This window comes from Ranitomeya imitator, chromosome 4 (genome assembly GCF_032444005.1).
Source record: "Ranitomeya imitator isolate aRanImi1 chromosome 4, aRanImi1.pri, whole genome shotgun sequence".
In the NCBI taxonomy this organism is placed as follows: domain Eukaryota; kingdom Metazoa; phylum Chordata; class Amphibia; order Anura; family Dendrobatidae; genus Ranitomeya; species Ranitomeya imitator.
Genome location: NC_091285.1, coordinates 278,557,261 through 278,573,948, shown reverse-complemented (window position 1 = coordinate 278,573,948; position 16,688 = coordinate 278,557,261). Strand labels below are relative to the sequence as shown.

At 40.7% G+C, this 16,688-nt stretch overlaps 1 protein-coding gene across 18 annotated transcripts in view; it reads right to left on the bottom strand.

Moving 5' to 3' along the window:
* GRIP1 (glutamate receptor interacting protein 1) overlaps nt 1–16,688 on the bottom strand; it is an 859,437-nt gene that overhangs the window by 210,263 nt on the left and 632,486 nt on the right. The gene's annotated exons all lie outside the window — the stretch shown is intronic.

Below are 16,688 nucleotides of genomic sequence, written 5' to 3'. Positions count from 1 at the left end.
TAAGATGATCAGGTTTTGCTGCAGAAAAAAGCAGCAAAAACGCCCTGTGTGAACTTACCCTATGAGTGACATTTAAATTGGAAAAGGTTCTAAAATGATTCTTCTTGGTATGTTTTTTTCCATGACAAAAAACTGGCACTTTAACAGAGGTGTGTAGACTTTTTCTATCCATTGTATTACATTTCTCACATTCACTTGTGCTACTGAATTATTCAAAGTTTGTTGAAACATCAGTGACCATGCTATAAAAATGTTATGCCTACATCCTCCTCTAGGGCTGGCCCTGTATAATTAATGTCCAGGACTGCATACTACTTGTGATTCATGGAGAGTAAATGTCAATCCTTTTTTTAATTTATTAAAAAAAGAACAGGAGAGAAGTAAAGTAATACATATACCTACCTCTGTTACGGCTGTATAACTTCCCATAGTTTATCTGCCAATCAATGCTTAGTGGCAAATTGCAGAGGGCGAAATATGCAAATCAGTAGATTCCCCTCTATAAACCTATTGTCTGTATCACTAATCAATCTCCCTCCTTGGTCCCTGAAGAAAAATGCATGCATAATGAGCCAAAAGGCAAAGACGACAGAAGATGGATGCTTTCATTTGCATGAGCTAACTTCTTGTTTAACCTAGATGACTGTATGAAAGGAAGCTGTACCTGGAAACATTTATTATGCATAGTAATAAGAAAACATTTCTTTCATACAAATTTGAGCTTTTAATTAAATGCCTAAATTTCTAGGGAAATACATAAGACAGATATATAAAAGCCAGCTATGCCACACCAGGAGCAATGAAGGCTTCCACAGGCATCCATGAAATATAGTCAGAAGATCTGGGAAGAGACCATAGCGGGAGACAAAACTAGACCAGCGATGACCACGTCCGGCTTCTCACAGCATAGCTCCAGCTGATAAACAGGTCTCTACTATAGAGGGAGAGACTTATCAATCACCTGGTGTAGCTCTCGGAGAAGACGGATGGGGTGTAGGACTAGTTTAGCCTCTTGCTATGGTTCCTGGCCTTATCCTCTAACTATAGTTTCTCTGAAAAGCTCCAACAATCATGCAGACAGGCTCTGATTCATGTTGCCTGTGGTTTGGGTAGCCTGAATCAAGTGACAGGTTCCCTTTAACCCCTTACCAACATGTGTCATATATATACTGCTCTGAGGGAGCGGTGTTCCCACAAAGCGACGTATATATATGATACCATGATCAAATGCGGGTGTCAGATCTATATGCTAGCACCGATAGCGGGCGTTTAACCCCTGTGATGCCGTTGTCAATGACACGGACATCGTGGGGCATCGCAGAGGGAGGGAGCTCCCTCTGTGCTCCCATTGGCACAACGTCATGCGATCGTGTTATGCCGATGATCTTCATGTTGACCCCGAGCCTAAAGATGGCCGTGGGATCAACCAGGGACAGTGGCCTTTCAGCTCATGCTCAAAGCATGACCCGACCAGCCTTCTCCTTGCATGTCAGATGCTGATCTAATGCTTTGCAGTGCAGAAGCATTGCAGAGTATTAGATCAGCGATCTGTCAGTGGGAAGTCCATGTCCCATTCTGGGACAATGTAAAAAAGTTACTAAAAATTAAAAATATATTTTTCAAAAAATCACTGTATAAAGAAAAAAAATCATTAATCCATTAAATACATTTATTTACTGTATGTAAAAAAAATAAAAAATAAAATACACATATTTGGTATCGACACTTCCGGAAAGACCCGACTAGTTAAATTCAGTGAACACAGTTAAAAAAGTAAATAAAAAAACAACGCACAAAAAAACAATGCTATATCATCATACCGCCGAACAAAAAGTGGAATAAAAAGTGATAAAAAAGACAAATGTAAATAAAAACAGTATCTCTGAAAATGTCATTTTGCCCTACAAAAGACAAGCCACCATATAGCTCCGTCAGCAGAAAAATTGTTATAGCTCTCAGAATAAAGCGATGCAAAAGTAATTTTTATTCTATAGAATAGTTTTTATTGTGTAAAAGCACCTAAACATTAAAAAAAAAAAGATATAAATGCAGTATCACTGTAATCGTACGGATTTAAAGATTAAAACTGCCTTATCAATTTTACCACACGAGGAACAGTGAACAAAATCCAGCAATTTAGGAACTGTCTTTTGGATTTTTTTATAATCTGCCTCCCAAATATCAAAATGGAAAGTGATAAAAAAGGTCATTTGCCCAAAAATGATACCAATAAAAACGTCACCTTGTCCTGCAAAAAAAAAGCCCCCACATGGCTCTGATGGCCGAAATATGGAAAAATTATAGCCATCAAAATGCAATGCAAAACCTTTTTTTTTTTCTTCCAATAAAAACTGTTTTATGTGTGACAGCAGTCAAACATAAAAAACCCAATGTAAATCTGGTATCGCTGTAATCGCACTGACCCAAAGAATAAAGTCGTCTAATCGCTTATGCTGCACAAAGAGTGGCGTAAAAAAATAAATAAAACAAATTCGCCACATACCATTGATTTGTTCTTTCTGCTTCCCAAAGATCGCAGTAAGGCTCAGCTCACATTTATCCTGCGCTTACACTGCGGTTTCCGTGTAAATCTCTGAAACATGTGATTCCAAAAGAAACCCGGTGTAAGATTCCCTATAATGAAGCAGATGGAGGCACAATAGACAACAGCTTATGATCCGGCAGTGTCCGTCTTTTCAGGCGTACATAAAAGAGGGGTCCACCACAGTTTTGTGCACCTCTGAAAAAAAGGACAACGCTGAGCACAGGTCAGACGGAGCCCAGAGCAACTCTGTTGCTGCATTATGGTGAACTCTGCTGTAAGTGTAGAGCGCTGGATAAATGTGATCCCAAATGTTATGTAAACAGTTCCCAAAAGAGCTTCAACTCAATCCACAAACAAAGCAAGTCCCCGCTTAGCTCTGCCATCTGTTAATGGAAATATAGGGGGCTTCCATGCTACTGGTAGTAGTACAAAGACTCTTGAAAAGCGCTATAGCTCCTTGCCCCCCAAAGAAAATTCAGCAAATTCTGCACTCCCAAGTCCCTCTTTCCCTTTTGAGCCTCAGTGTACCTATACCACATTTAGAGTCCACATGTTTGGCATTTCGGTAACGACGACAGACCGCCTAATTTATAGGTGCGTGTCTTCAGAAGCATGAGCTGGGCACCACTATGTACTGGACACTACAACATACTGGTGACTCCAACGTACTGGTGACTGCAACATCATAGGCTTTCCAAACGTGACATAATACCAGCAGAACATTCCATTAAAATCTGAGTACCAAAACATCGTGCGCCCAAACATCGAGCCCCGTCGTGTGCCCAAACAGTAGTTTCCTCCCACATAGGGGGCATCTGCATACTCAGGAGAAATTGCACAACAAATTTTGCAGTCCATTTTATTTTGTTACCCATGTGAAAATAAAAAAAATTGTGGCTAAAAAAAACATTTTTGTGGGGAAAATGTGATTTTGTTTTTAATTTTTACCACTCAAAGTTATAAACTTCTATGAAGCACCTGGGGGTTTAAGGTATTCACCACACATCTAGCTAAGTTCCTTGAGGGGGTCTAGTTTCTAAAATGGGGTCAGTTGTGGGAGATTTCAATTCTTTAGGCACATTAGGAGCTATCCAAACGCGACATGGTGTCCATTAATGATTCCAGCAAATTTTGCATTCAAAAAGTCAAATGCGCCCTTTCTCTTCTGAGCCCTGTTGTACCCCCAAACAGTAGTTTTTCTCCACATATTGGGAATCTACGTACTCAGAAGAAATTGCATAACAAAATTTGGCATCCATTTTTCCTGTTACCCTTGCAAAAATAAAGTACATTTTTGGTGAAAAAAAAATAATTAAATGTTCATTTTTTCCTTCCACATTACATTAATTCCTGTGAAACACCTAAAGCGTTAATAAGCTGCTTGAATGTGGTCTTGAACACCTTGAGGGGTGCAGTTTTTAGAATTGTGTCACTTTTCTGTCATATAGGCCCCTTAGGGTGTGTGTGCACGTTGCGGATTTGGCTGCGGATCTGCAGCGGATTTGGCCCTACGGATTCACAGCAGTTTTCCATGTGGTGTACAGTACCATGTAAACCTATGGAAAACCAAATCCGCAGTGCCCATGCTGCGGAAAATTCTGAGCGGAAATGCTGCGTTGTATTTTCCGCAGCATGTCAATTCTTTGTGCAGATTCCGCAGCATTTTACACCTGTTCCATAATTGGAATCCGCAGGAGTAAAAATGCAGTTGAAATCCACAGGTAAAACGCAGGGCGCTTTATCTCCGGATTTTTCTGAATCCGCGCGGAAAAAACTGCAATGGAATCCGCAACGTGTGCACATAGCCTTAAAGTCACTTCAAATGTGATTTGGTCCCCAAAAAAATTGTCTTGTAAATTTTGTTGGAAAAATGAGAAATCAACTGGTTAAATTTTAACCCTTATAACTGCCTAACAAAAAAAATTATGTTTTAAAAAATTGTGCTTATGTAATGTAGACATGGGGTAGATGTTATTTACGGTATTCATTATTTTGTGTGACTGAAGACTCTGCTTTAAGGGCATAAAAATTAAAAGTTTGAAAATTGCAACATTTTCCAAATTGTCGACAAATTTCCGATATTTCCACAAAGAAATGCATGTCATCTCGAACAAATTTTACCACTATCATGAAGTACAATATGTTACTAGAAAATCTCAGAATCAGTGGGATTTGTTGAAGCGTTCCAGGGTTACCTTATAAAGAGACAGTGGTCAGAATTGTAAAATTTGGCCTGGTCAGGAAGGTGAAAACAGGCTCGGGTTTAAGGGGTTAAGGAAAAAGCATGTAATAATGTCAGAAATTATGTGTTGATGTTAGTAGGTTCCTAAGGATCGAAAATCCCCAAAAGAATGTACCGGTAAGTAAAGTTGATTCTTTAGTGGTTGCCCTTGTAGTATTTATCTTCCAGGTAATTCCCAAAGCAAATTAAAGTTTCATTATTCCACAGTGCGACGAGTCAACCTTTCCCCTCTGTTATCAAGCACAACATTTAGAACACATTTACTGCTAGGGTTGCAAACTTTTCAATATTTTAAGACATTTCTGTGGCTGTTCTTAAAAATATTCAAGAAGGAAACCTAAGGAAGGCAATATGTGAATTAGCCAGGGATTAGAAATCCCCCCTATATGGGAGGCTGTATGTAATCAGTGCATAAGCCACTGCTGAGAAAAGGATGGTAAAATAGGTCACATTCCACACTTCTATGCACATAGCTGATGGCAATCTCTGGGGGCAAAGTGCTACGAGCCCACTCTGCTACACTGCCTCTATAGAACGCACTCAGATGGAATATTGTCATAGAAAAGCAAAAGAAAACATGGCACATGTTCAATAACACTGGTGCCATGAAATGAATGCCCCCTCCCCTAAATATAGATTTGTGGTTTAGGATCATAAATATATTTTCATAAACTGCAATATTACAATGCATTTCCCTTAAGGCTATGTTCACACGTTGTGATTTTTGCTGCGTTTTGTGCGGCTTTTTTAATGAAAATTTTACGCCGTCTTTGACAGTACCAGCAAAGCCTATGAGATTTCAGAAATCTCACGCACACACCTTGGCTTTATTTTCTTGACTGATTTGGAAAACCGCTGCGTTTTTTAAAACTCTAGCATGTCACTTCTTACAGCGTTTTTTCTGTGTATTTGCGGGGGAAGTGCAAAAAAGCAGCAAAACACAGAGGTATCAGTTTTTACTGCGTTTTTGGTGCAACAACCTTGATTTTTTTTGGAGGGGGGGCACTAAAGTTTATCAGAATGCACAAGAGACAACAAAAACGCAGCAAAAAACGCAGTAAAAAACGCAGTAAATATGCAGCAAAAAAATACAGCAAAACCTGCTTTTTTGTAGTAGTTTCAAGCAAGTTTTACCTGCAGAAAAAAAAAGGTAGCAAAAGTGCAATATGTGATTGTAGTCTTAATAGTCCAAGGATTTTTTTCTACATCAGAAACTAAATAAAAGACCAATATAAAGAACCTGCAATCTGAGTGATCCTTTATTCTGCTTAGATTTCAATTGTTATTCCTCAGTCTAAATTTGATTCCATTACAGGAAGCCAAGTTCTCCCATAGGTGCTTCTATGGAGGATATGCTGCCAACAATGTGGAACCGCAAATGTTAGAATAAATGTTCACAAAATGGAAAACGTGTCATAGACAGATCTGAAATATCTGAACTATTTTCCAAGACCCCAATGTTTTAAATTTTAACTTTACAAATTTTTCCAGAATGGACAAAAATGTTACTTTTCATATGAACACAATGTGGCAGTGCTGGCGAAATACCAATAGCTTAACTTTTATGTTAAACAGATAAAAAACAAATCTACAGTCTTTTTCTCATGTTTCCATCTATATAACTAAATCTTGAAATCATACAGTTTTCACACCAGCTATTGAGCCCTAGTAGTAGGCTGACACATTCTGTAATTTTTCAGCTTGTGCTGTGAAAGTGAATCAGTAGGTTTCACCTCTTCATATGACAAAACTACAATGAAAGGCAACATCTCATAAAACTGGAGGCAGCCAACAGGAATGCACCTTGAAAAGCCAGAGCTGGTATGTCACTCTCCATGAGGAGAAACGATACCCCTTAGACCCCAGTCCAGAGCCTCTCACCTAGCCAAATCAGTTCTCATGCTTCACACTGACGAGGGCCAACAGCCCGAAACACCGTGTCTGCGAATGGAGATACTGATTTGTTGAGGGTTGATTGTGACTTGTAGGATCACTACTTCCAATAGGTGGCGCTACAGAGTTCAAGTCCTCTTTTTCTCTTAAGAGGCAATTTGCCCATTGACAATAGGCAGTAAATAAAGTTGGTGCATCGCCATGCCAGTAATCTGTGATCACTGGACTGAAGTCCTGAGCACCACCTTTTACCTAACTGCATCTACAGCTCTTCTTTTGATTAACCAGACTGCTGGTGCGACGCGTTACATGCACATCACGCTGCAACAATTACATTGCCCCAGGCCAGCCATCAGACAAGACACAGTCCTTAAAGAAGCACTTCCATCAAAGTTTGCATTAGCTGTGAAGAAGTGCAAAATGAGCAATTATAAGTACAGAGTACCATATAATATGATGGCTGCAATATATGAAGAGGATAAAAATGCTCATGGGAATGCTCCTTTAAGGCTTCCATCCGGTGGCCACAAATAATGAGGTGTCTAAGACTATGTGCACACAATGTGGATTTGTAGCGTTTACACAGCATTTTTTCCACGTGGAAATGCTCCAAAAACGCAATGGATTACTTAAGCAATGATCAATGACATTCCTGAAGTGTTGTGCACATGATCTGAAGATTTCCGTCATTATTTGCAGCGTTTTATTTTCTGCAGCATGTCAATTCTTTTTGCAGATCTGCAGCGTTTCTGCACCCATTGACTTCCATTGAGTCAGTCAAATCCGCAGCAAAAACGCAGATGTAAAAAGGTTTGCGGATTTGCTGCAGATTTGCTGCCAAAAATACTGTGATTTGTCAAAGATAAATGATGTCAGAAGGAGGAAGAGTGTGTGGGCGGAGAATATGTGCGTGTGTACCCAGGCGTCGTCTGATGGGACTACTACTCCCATCCGGCTACGTGTTTTGTCTCATATAACAGGAGACAGCATAAGCCGATGATGGGAAATAGTCTCATCGCCAGGCGCCTGTGCTCTATTGTAAAAAAAAATAAAAAAAATAAAAACAATTACATATTCATATACACAATACATACTCACCAAACACCTAATCCCAGATGCCCGTGTCTCCTGCAAACAATAAAAAATAATAAACCAACATATACTCCATGTCCACCGTAGTCCACTTAATACCGAGTGTCCCACGTCACTCTCACCTGGCCGCTGGCGATACACTGAAGGAGCTAATTGCTCCCACAGTGTATGACTGAGCCGCTGTGAGAGTTCACCAGAGTTCATCAGCTGATCAGCTACGGTACTCTCATTTAGGCCGGGATCACACACAGCGAGATACGGCTGAGGCTCGCAGGTTAAAACCAAGCTCTGGCACCGGCACTCCTGAGCGGAGCGTGCGGCCGCATAGCAATACATGGAGCTGCATGGACCTCTCTGGAGTGCCAGTCCCAGAGCTTGTTTTTAACCTGAGAGACTCGGCCGTATCTCGCTGTAGTGTGACTCCGGCCTTACGGCACCACTACATGAGAAAGTTCTCACACAGCAATAGTGCAGTAAGAAGAAACAACCCAAACAACCAATCTATGGATTACCAGGGAAGCACCACACAGGAATAGATTATAAAATGCCTTTATTAAATATTAATGGCAAGGTAAAAGAAGCAAACATCTATGCGCGTAGCAGGACTAGGAAACAACGCATATACCGGTAGTTGCTTTGCAACTTAGGTAGAGATATGGCTGACCTAATTTGTATATAAATAAATCCCTCAAGAGCGAAAGGTGAAAAGTAATGTGCGATAATATACCTGTGTACTCAAATATTACAAGGATAAAAAAGTGTATCAAATACAAATATCGAAAAAAGGACTCCCTGACGAGGGATAACTTCCGAAATGCGCATCGGGGTGCACAAATACGGGACGTGGCGACTCCTTAAGGTAGATATTGAGTACTATTTATCCCTCTTTTTGCACATAACACTCTTGTTCTATTGATACACCTTGCTGTGATATCAGGTCTTGATATGTGAATTGCTGCTTTGCACATTGCACTTTGGATAATATATTATACTACATCTGGATTTGATATATTTTACCTCTGATTATACAGTTACATATTTGCACCAGATTTTTATGTGAATTGCTGCTTTGCACATTGCAATTTTGATATTTGTATTTGATACACTTTATTATCCATGTATTATTTTTATACAAATTGGGTCGGCCATTACTACCTAAGTTGTGAAGCAACTATATGCGTTGTTTCCTGGTCCTGCTATGCGCACAGATGTTTGCTTCTTTCACCTTGCCATTAATATTTAATAAAGGCATTTTATAATCTATTCCTGTGTGGTGCTTCCCTGGTAATCCATAGATTGGTTGTTTGGGTTGTTTCTCCTGGTTTGGTGGTATCCACTTCTTTCACAGAGCATCGAATTATTGAATCTGTAGTTTTACACACACACTAGATTATTTTTATATATTTTTATTGGAGCAATTTTCAGTGCGTCTGTGGTTTTAACTAATAGTGCCGTAATTAAGAGCACCAGATGAACTCCAGTGAACTCTCACAGCGGCTCAGTGATACGCTGCGGGAGCGATCATCTCCTGTCAGTGTATCGCCGGAGTCCGGGTAGAGCGGTCACATCTCCCGATGTGACTGTTCTACACGTGAGATCGCCATGGGACACTTGGTGTTAAATGGACTACATTAGACAGGATAGTATTATATGTTGGTTTATTACTTATTGATTGTTTGCAGGAGACGAGGGCATCGAGGATTAGGTGTTCAGTAAGTATGGTAAATTTAGATTCAATAAAGGAGTCTGTGTGATTATTTCAAATAAACGACTTTATTCTGGCCATGTCTTTATTTACCATGTAATTATACAATTAGTAATGGATAGGTGTCTTATATACGCCTCTCCATTACTAAGCCGTGGGCTTGATGTCACCTAACAATACAAAGGTGACATCAACCCCAAAAATATGAACCCCACTTGCCACCACTACAGGGCAAGTGGGAAGAGCGAGGCTAAGTGCCAGAATTGGCACATCTATAAGATGTGCCACTTCTGAGGCGGCTGAGAGCTGATTATTTTCAGCATGGGAGGATGCCAACATACATGGCCCCTTCCCACTCTATTAATATCAGCCCACAGCTGTCTGCCGAGCCTTTGCTGGTTCGATCTTATAGGGGGACCCCAAGGTGCTCAAAACCACATTCAAGAAGTTTATTAACCCTTCAGGTGTTTCACAGGAATTTTTGGAATGTTTAAATAAAAATGAACATTTCACTTTTTTTCACAAAAAATTTACTTCAGCTTCAATTTGTTTTATTTTACCAAGGGTAACAGGAGAAAATGGACCCCAAACGTTGTTGTACAATTTGTCCTGAGTACGCTGATACCCCATATGTGGGGGTAAACCACTGTTTGGGCGCATAGTAGAGCTCGGAAGGGAAGGAGCGCCGTTTGACTTTTCAATGCAAAATTGACAGGAATTGAGATGGGACGCCATGTTGCGTTTGGAGAGCCACTGATGTGTCTAAACAGTAGAAGCCCCCACAAGTGACACCATTTTGGAAAGTAGACCCCCTAAGGAACTTATCTAGATGTGTGGTGAGCGCTTTGACCCACCAAGGGCTTCACAGAAGTTTATAATGCAGAGCCGTAAAAATAAAACAAACATTTTTTCCCACAAAAATTATTTTTTAGCCCCCAGTTTTGTATTTTCCCGAGGGTAACAGGAGAAATTGGACCTCAAAATTTGTTGTTCAATTTGTCCTGAGTGCGCTGATACCCCATATGTGGGGGGGAACCACTGTTTGGGCGCATGGAAGGGCTCGAAAGGGAAGGAGCGCCATTTGGAATGCAGACTTAGATGGAATGGTCTGCAGGCGTCACATTGCGTTTGCAGAGTCCCTAATGTACCTAAACAGTAGAAACCCCCCACAAGTGACCCCATATTGGAAACTAGACCCCCCAATGAACTTATCTAGATGTGGTGTGAGAACTTTGAGCCCCCAAGTGTTTCACTACAGTTTATAACGCAGAGCCGTGAAAATAAAAAATCTTTTTTTTTCCCACAAAAATTATTTTTTAGCCCCCAGTTTTGTATTTTCCCAAGGGTAACAGGAGAAATTGGACCCCAAGAGTTGTTGTCCAATTTGTCCTGAGTACACCGATACCCCATATGTTGGGGTAGACCGCTATTTGGGCACATGGGAGAGCTCGGAAGGGAAGGAGCACTGTTTTACTTTTTCAACGCAGAATTGGCTGGAATTGAGATCGGACGCCATGTCGCGTTTGGAGAGCCCCTGATGTGCCTAAACAGTGGAAACCCCCCAAATTATAACTGAAACCCTAATCCAAACACACCCCTAACCCTAATCCCAACAGTAACCCTAACCACACCTCTAACCCTGACACACCCCTAACCCTAATCCCAACCGTAAATGTAATCTAAACCCTAACCGTAACTTTAGCCCCAACCCTAACTGTAGCCTTAACCCTAGCCCCAACCCTAACCCTAACCCTAGCCCTAATGGGAAAATGGAAATAAATACATTTTTTTAATTTTTCCCTAACTAAGGGGGTGATGAAGGGGGGTTTGATTTACTTTTATAGCAGGTTTTTTAGCGGATTTTTATGATTGGCAGCCGTCACACACTGAAAGACGCTTTTTATTGCAAAAAATATTTTTTGCGTTACCACATTTTGAGAGCTATAATTTTTCCATATTTTGGTCCATAGAGTCATGTGAGGTCTTGTTTTTTGCGGGACGAGTTGACGTTTTTATTGGTAACATTTTCGGGCACGTGACATTTTTTGATCGCTTTTTATTCCGATTTTTGTGAGGCAGAATGACCAAAAACCAGCTATTCATGAATTTCTTTTGGGGGAGGCGTTTATACCGTTCCGCGTTTGGTAAAATTGATAAAGCAGTTTTATTCTTCGGGTCAGTACAATTAGAGCGATACCTCATTTATATAATTTTTTTACGTTTTGGCGCTTTTAAAACTATTTTATAGAAAAAAATAATAATTTTTGCATCGCTTTATTCTCAGGACTATAACTTTTTTATTTTTTTGCTGATGATGCTGTATGGCAGCTCGTTTTTTGCGGGACAAGATGACGTTTTCAGCGGTACCATGGTTATTTATATTCGTCTTTTTGATCGCATGTTATTCCACTTTTTGTTCGGCAGTATGATAATAAAGCGTTGTTTTTTGCCTAAATATGTGTACTTTTATTGTTTTTTTTTTTATTTAGATAAAGAAATGTATTTATGGGAATAATATATATATTTTTTTTCATTATTTAGGATTTTTTTTTTTTTTTTTTTTACACATTTGGAAAAAATTTTTTTTAACTTTTTTACTTTGTCCTAGGGGGGACATCACAGATCGGTGATCTGACAGTTTGCATAGCACTCTGTCAGATCACCGATCTGACTTACAGTGCAGCAGGCTTCACAGTGCCTGCTCTAAGCAGGCTCTGTGAAGCCACCTCCCTCCCTGCAGGACCTGGATGCCGCGGCCATCTTGGATCCGGGCCTGGAGCAGGGAGGGAGGTAAGCAGACCCTCGCAGCAACGCAATCACATGGCGTTGCTGCGGGGGGCTGAGGGAAGCCCGCAAGGAGCCTCCTCCCTGCGGGAAGCTTCCCTATACCGCCGGCACACCGCGATCATGTTTGATCGTGGTGTGCCGGGGGTTAATGTGCCGGGAGCGGTCCGTGACCGCTCCTGGCACATAGTGCCGGATGTCAGCTGCGATAGGCAGCTGACACCCGGCCGCGATTGGCCGCGCTCCCCCCGTGAGCGCGGCCGATCGCATATGACGTACTATCCCGTCAGTGGTCATAGGGGCCCATCCTACCTCGATGGGATAGTACGTCTAATGTCAGAAAGGGGTTAAAATTAGCCCACGCAATTTTATTTCATTTTATTTATTTTTTTGAAAAATAAACAGTTATTGCATTTCATGCAGATTTCTGACAGTTGCTTTTTTGTTACAGCATATGTAGGTTAATTATGTTAAGGCTCCTACATATAGCTGTACGGATTTACAAAAACACGTGAAAAACTGCATAAAAAACGCAATAAAAACGCATGGATTTTCCACTGTGTTTTTCTTCCAAGAGATGCAGAATCCTTGCAGAAATTTCTGCAAGGAAATCCGCAACGTGCGCACATAGCCTAATGGACTGGGTCTTGAGAAAAGAATCAAACCAACTGTAGTAGTAGACAAAGCTCGCAATCTTCCCTTCCAACCAATGTAACAGGCATGCCTAGTTGAAGAGGGTTTCTCATGTTCCCTTGACATCACAACTACTCTATTACAGAGCATCACTGATTGCCAGAGGTCTCTAACGTCAAGTTGTCTGTAGCCAAATATTTAAAAAACTGGCCTTTTCAGAATTTGAACTGCCAACACTGCACTGTTTTGGGGTTATGTTTAACTTTGCTCTCTCCTTCACTCCCTATATTAAATCATTGGTAAATTCATGTTACCCACAGCTTAAAACACAACTCCAGAATATGCTCTTTCGTCACTATGAAGGCAGCAAAAAGTCTCATTACAGCTCTGATTATGTCTTCTTGATAACTGAAAATCACTACTGATTAGTCTACTCTTTCCATCACCAAAATTTATATTTTTCGCTCTATTCTGAAAGCAGCAGGCAGGATCATAGTGTGATCATTTTACCACTGTACTATCTACCCACAGCCAGTCACTGCCCAATTCCTTTAAAATTAAAAATTAAAGCTCTAAATACTGATCACATTTCCTATTTTGACCCTTTACCTTTTAATCTCCTGTCCTCCATTATTTATATAACCATAGCTGGACCACAGTACTAATTAAACACTTTTATAAGAAGTCATACTACAAAGTTCAGTTTCATAATTATACCCGCTTTCCACCACTTGCAGCGATATCAGAACAATTAATCTACACATCACTTACCCCCTTAGGCTTCAGAAATGAATGCTGTCAGGAAGTTGAATGCTCTGTGAGCAACATGTTCAGCTTTCCTGATCATAGAGTGCTGAATAGGGAGAGAGAGAACTGTGCAGTTGTAGACAGCTGCTATATTCCTGCTCTGTACCGATCATACCGACCATACATGCATTATGTTGGGTAGAAGAAAACAAACAGCTGCATAGTTCTATCAACACCAGGCCAGAAATGTAATGATCATTAATAAATCAATAAATTGGTTAGAGGTATCTGTTGCAGCCAATTTTCAATTCTAAATGACTGTGTATAAAAAAAAGATGATGGAGAGGCAGAGTCTCTCAGAAGCAAAGATAGTCACAGGTTCTTCAGTCTGTGAACAACAGCATCTATAAACTGTGGAACAATTTCATAACAATGTTCCTCAACGTAAAATTGCCAAAACTTAAATATCCCACCAGCTACAGTACATAATGTCATAAAAAGATGTAGAGATTCTGGAGAAATCTATGTGGACAAGGCTGACGGTCAATGTTGGATGATTGATCTATGGTCCCCCAGGTCACATTGCATTAACATCGTCATGATTCGGTTGGGCTCAGGATACTTCCAGAAATGATTCCCTGAACACAGTTCGCCGTGTAATCCACAAATGGAAGTTAAAGCTCTATGATGCAAAAATAATTCCGGCAAAGACTCCGGACTGTGGAGCAGCGAGAACCCTACATTAGGCAAGGATGGAACAACATTTTCTCCAAACACTCCAGCAACTGGTCTCCTCACTTCCCAGACGGAATGCTACATAATACCAGACATGGCCCTTTCTCAACATTTTTGAGATGTGTTGCTGTCATCAATTTCTAAATTTATTTATTTTTTTCTACATAGGAAATGGAGAAAAAATAATTGTCAACTTCTGATCTGTGCACTCTGTTCTGTTGTGGATAAAATATGGCTATAATAGCATTCTTGTTTTCTTTAAGTTTTAAACTTAAAGTGTCACAACTTTTTGGGAATAGGGGTTGTACAATTCTTAGTCTGGTATGTAAAAATAAATTGTGGGCACAACAGAATTTCAAAGAGAGGCTCATATTTATCATATGCAGTATGGATAGTCACTAGGGGCTGAGCATCAAATAAGTGCAAAGTAAGCAGCACTATACCAATAGGCATCAGGATACTGTGTACATGTGCTAATCTCCTCCATAGGGAGAGGGATAGCGCATCACAGTCTGTAACAGAAGAAAGATGAATTTGCTAATGAACAAAAAAGTCAGCTTTTTTTTTTTTATTTTACAATCCAGCCTATTTGCAAACTTGCTTAAAGGGATTCTCTGAAACGAAAAGTGAATTTCACACTATTTCTATTTCCAACTACCGTATTTAGTTCAATCTAACCATTTTTCTAATTTCTAATGTACTTCAGTAAAACATTCGCTACCACTCACTCTCTACTCGGACTTTCTTTTTTCTTTTTTTTTTTTCTTTCAGATGACGATTTGTTTGAGTCTCCCATCATGCACTGGGCATTTTCAAAAAGATCGTCATCCGTTCTTTTTCACCCTGATAATGTCCTGCTTCAGTAGTGTTGATGGAGAAGCGACTGCAGCTTCTATCAGGCCCCAAACGTCTCCTGTCCCTGAACACCGCATCTTCAGTCCACTCTGCTACTGTCCTCACCGCCTCAATCACTAGAGCAAGATGTCCTCAGGGGGTAATGACTGACCTAGGGTGATGATATCTCGTTTCAGTGAATGAGAAGGTGGGGACAGACGCAATGTGGACTGAAGATGGGGGCCGCGGTGACAGAAGAAGTGTGTTGGTGTACTATAAGCTGGGGTCACTTCTCAAACAGTATGACTGAAACCCCTGATGAAGCTTCGTTTCAGCGTGGAAAGGGAAACAAAGGCAGCGATAGCAGCCTGGGGCTCCTGATGACGATCTGCTTGCGGATACCCGGCGCATGTGAATCAGCATTGGAAGCAACAAATAAGAAAACACAGACAGGAAGTTAGAGAGGGAGAGGTAGGGAAGTACATTAGAAAAGTGGTTAGACTACATTGTTTGACATATAGAAGGGAAATTCACTGTTGCTTTTGGACAACCCCTTCTTGTCCATTTATATGTACTGGAGCGGCAAAAATGGTAGCAAACAGCCTTCACTATACAGTTTAGTCAGTGAATAGGTAAGATTTAGTCACATCCATTTCCACTATCCCCACAGTGCATAGCTATGATATTTTCAAATAGATAAACATGTGAATTTATCAGGGATTGGAAATGTTTTTCTATGCTCATAGTAAATTAATTCAGTATTTATACAATCTCAACCTTTATTTCCTGACCTGTGGCATTGTATCTATTTAACCTCTTGCAACAAAATAGTCACTGGTTCTAAAAGCTGGGAGATACCATACTAGAACTTGTTGCAATTGCTTTATGCCCTCAATGCACCACACAACAATACGCATGTTGTCGTGCAGTGGTATCCATACTGTGCAGTGATGAGGCAGTGACCCAGCAAAGTTCAAAGCAAAATGTCTCTTTAATGTTCAACCCACAGAAATATACAGCACATGATATCCTTCGGATCGTAGCCAGGAACAATATCCTCCAGATTGCAACCAATAAACACGCCAGTCCACCTCCGAGACCGGTTTCCGTGGGCGACTGCACAGTCGTGAACTCTGTGGGTGCCAGGCCTTTCAGCTCCCTTGGCTGTTTGGCTCCGCACAGGTGGAGCTCTGCAGAGCATTCCGCTCTGCACTCCTGCAAACACCAGACTGACACTGACAATGAACCTGAGACACCCAACCCTCAGCTTCAGGGGTTTTTACAAGCAACCTGTGGCCTTCGGCCACATGGAAAACCTGGCCAGGAAGGAAATGGACTGCCCCACTACCATTCTGTAGTCCGTTTAAAAAATAAAAGCCCAGGAGGTTTTCTTAAATCTGCCCTGGACAAATAGCTTGTCCAAGACCTGTACTCACTTTTATTCTGAATTGCAATCACAGCTACGCCTGTGACTGCAA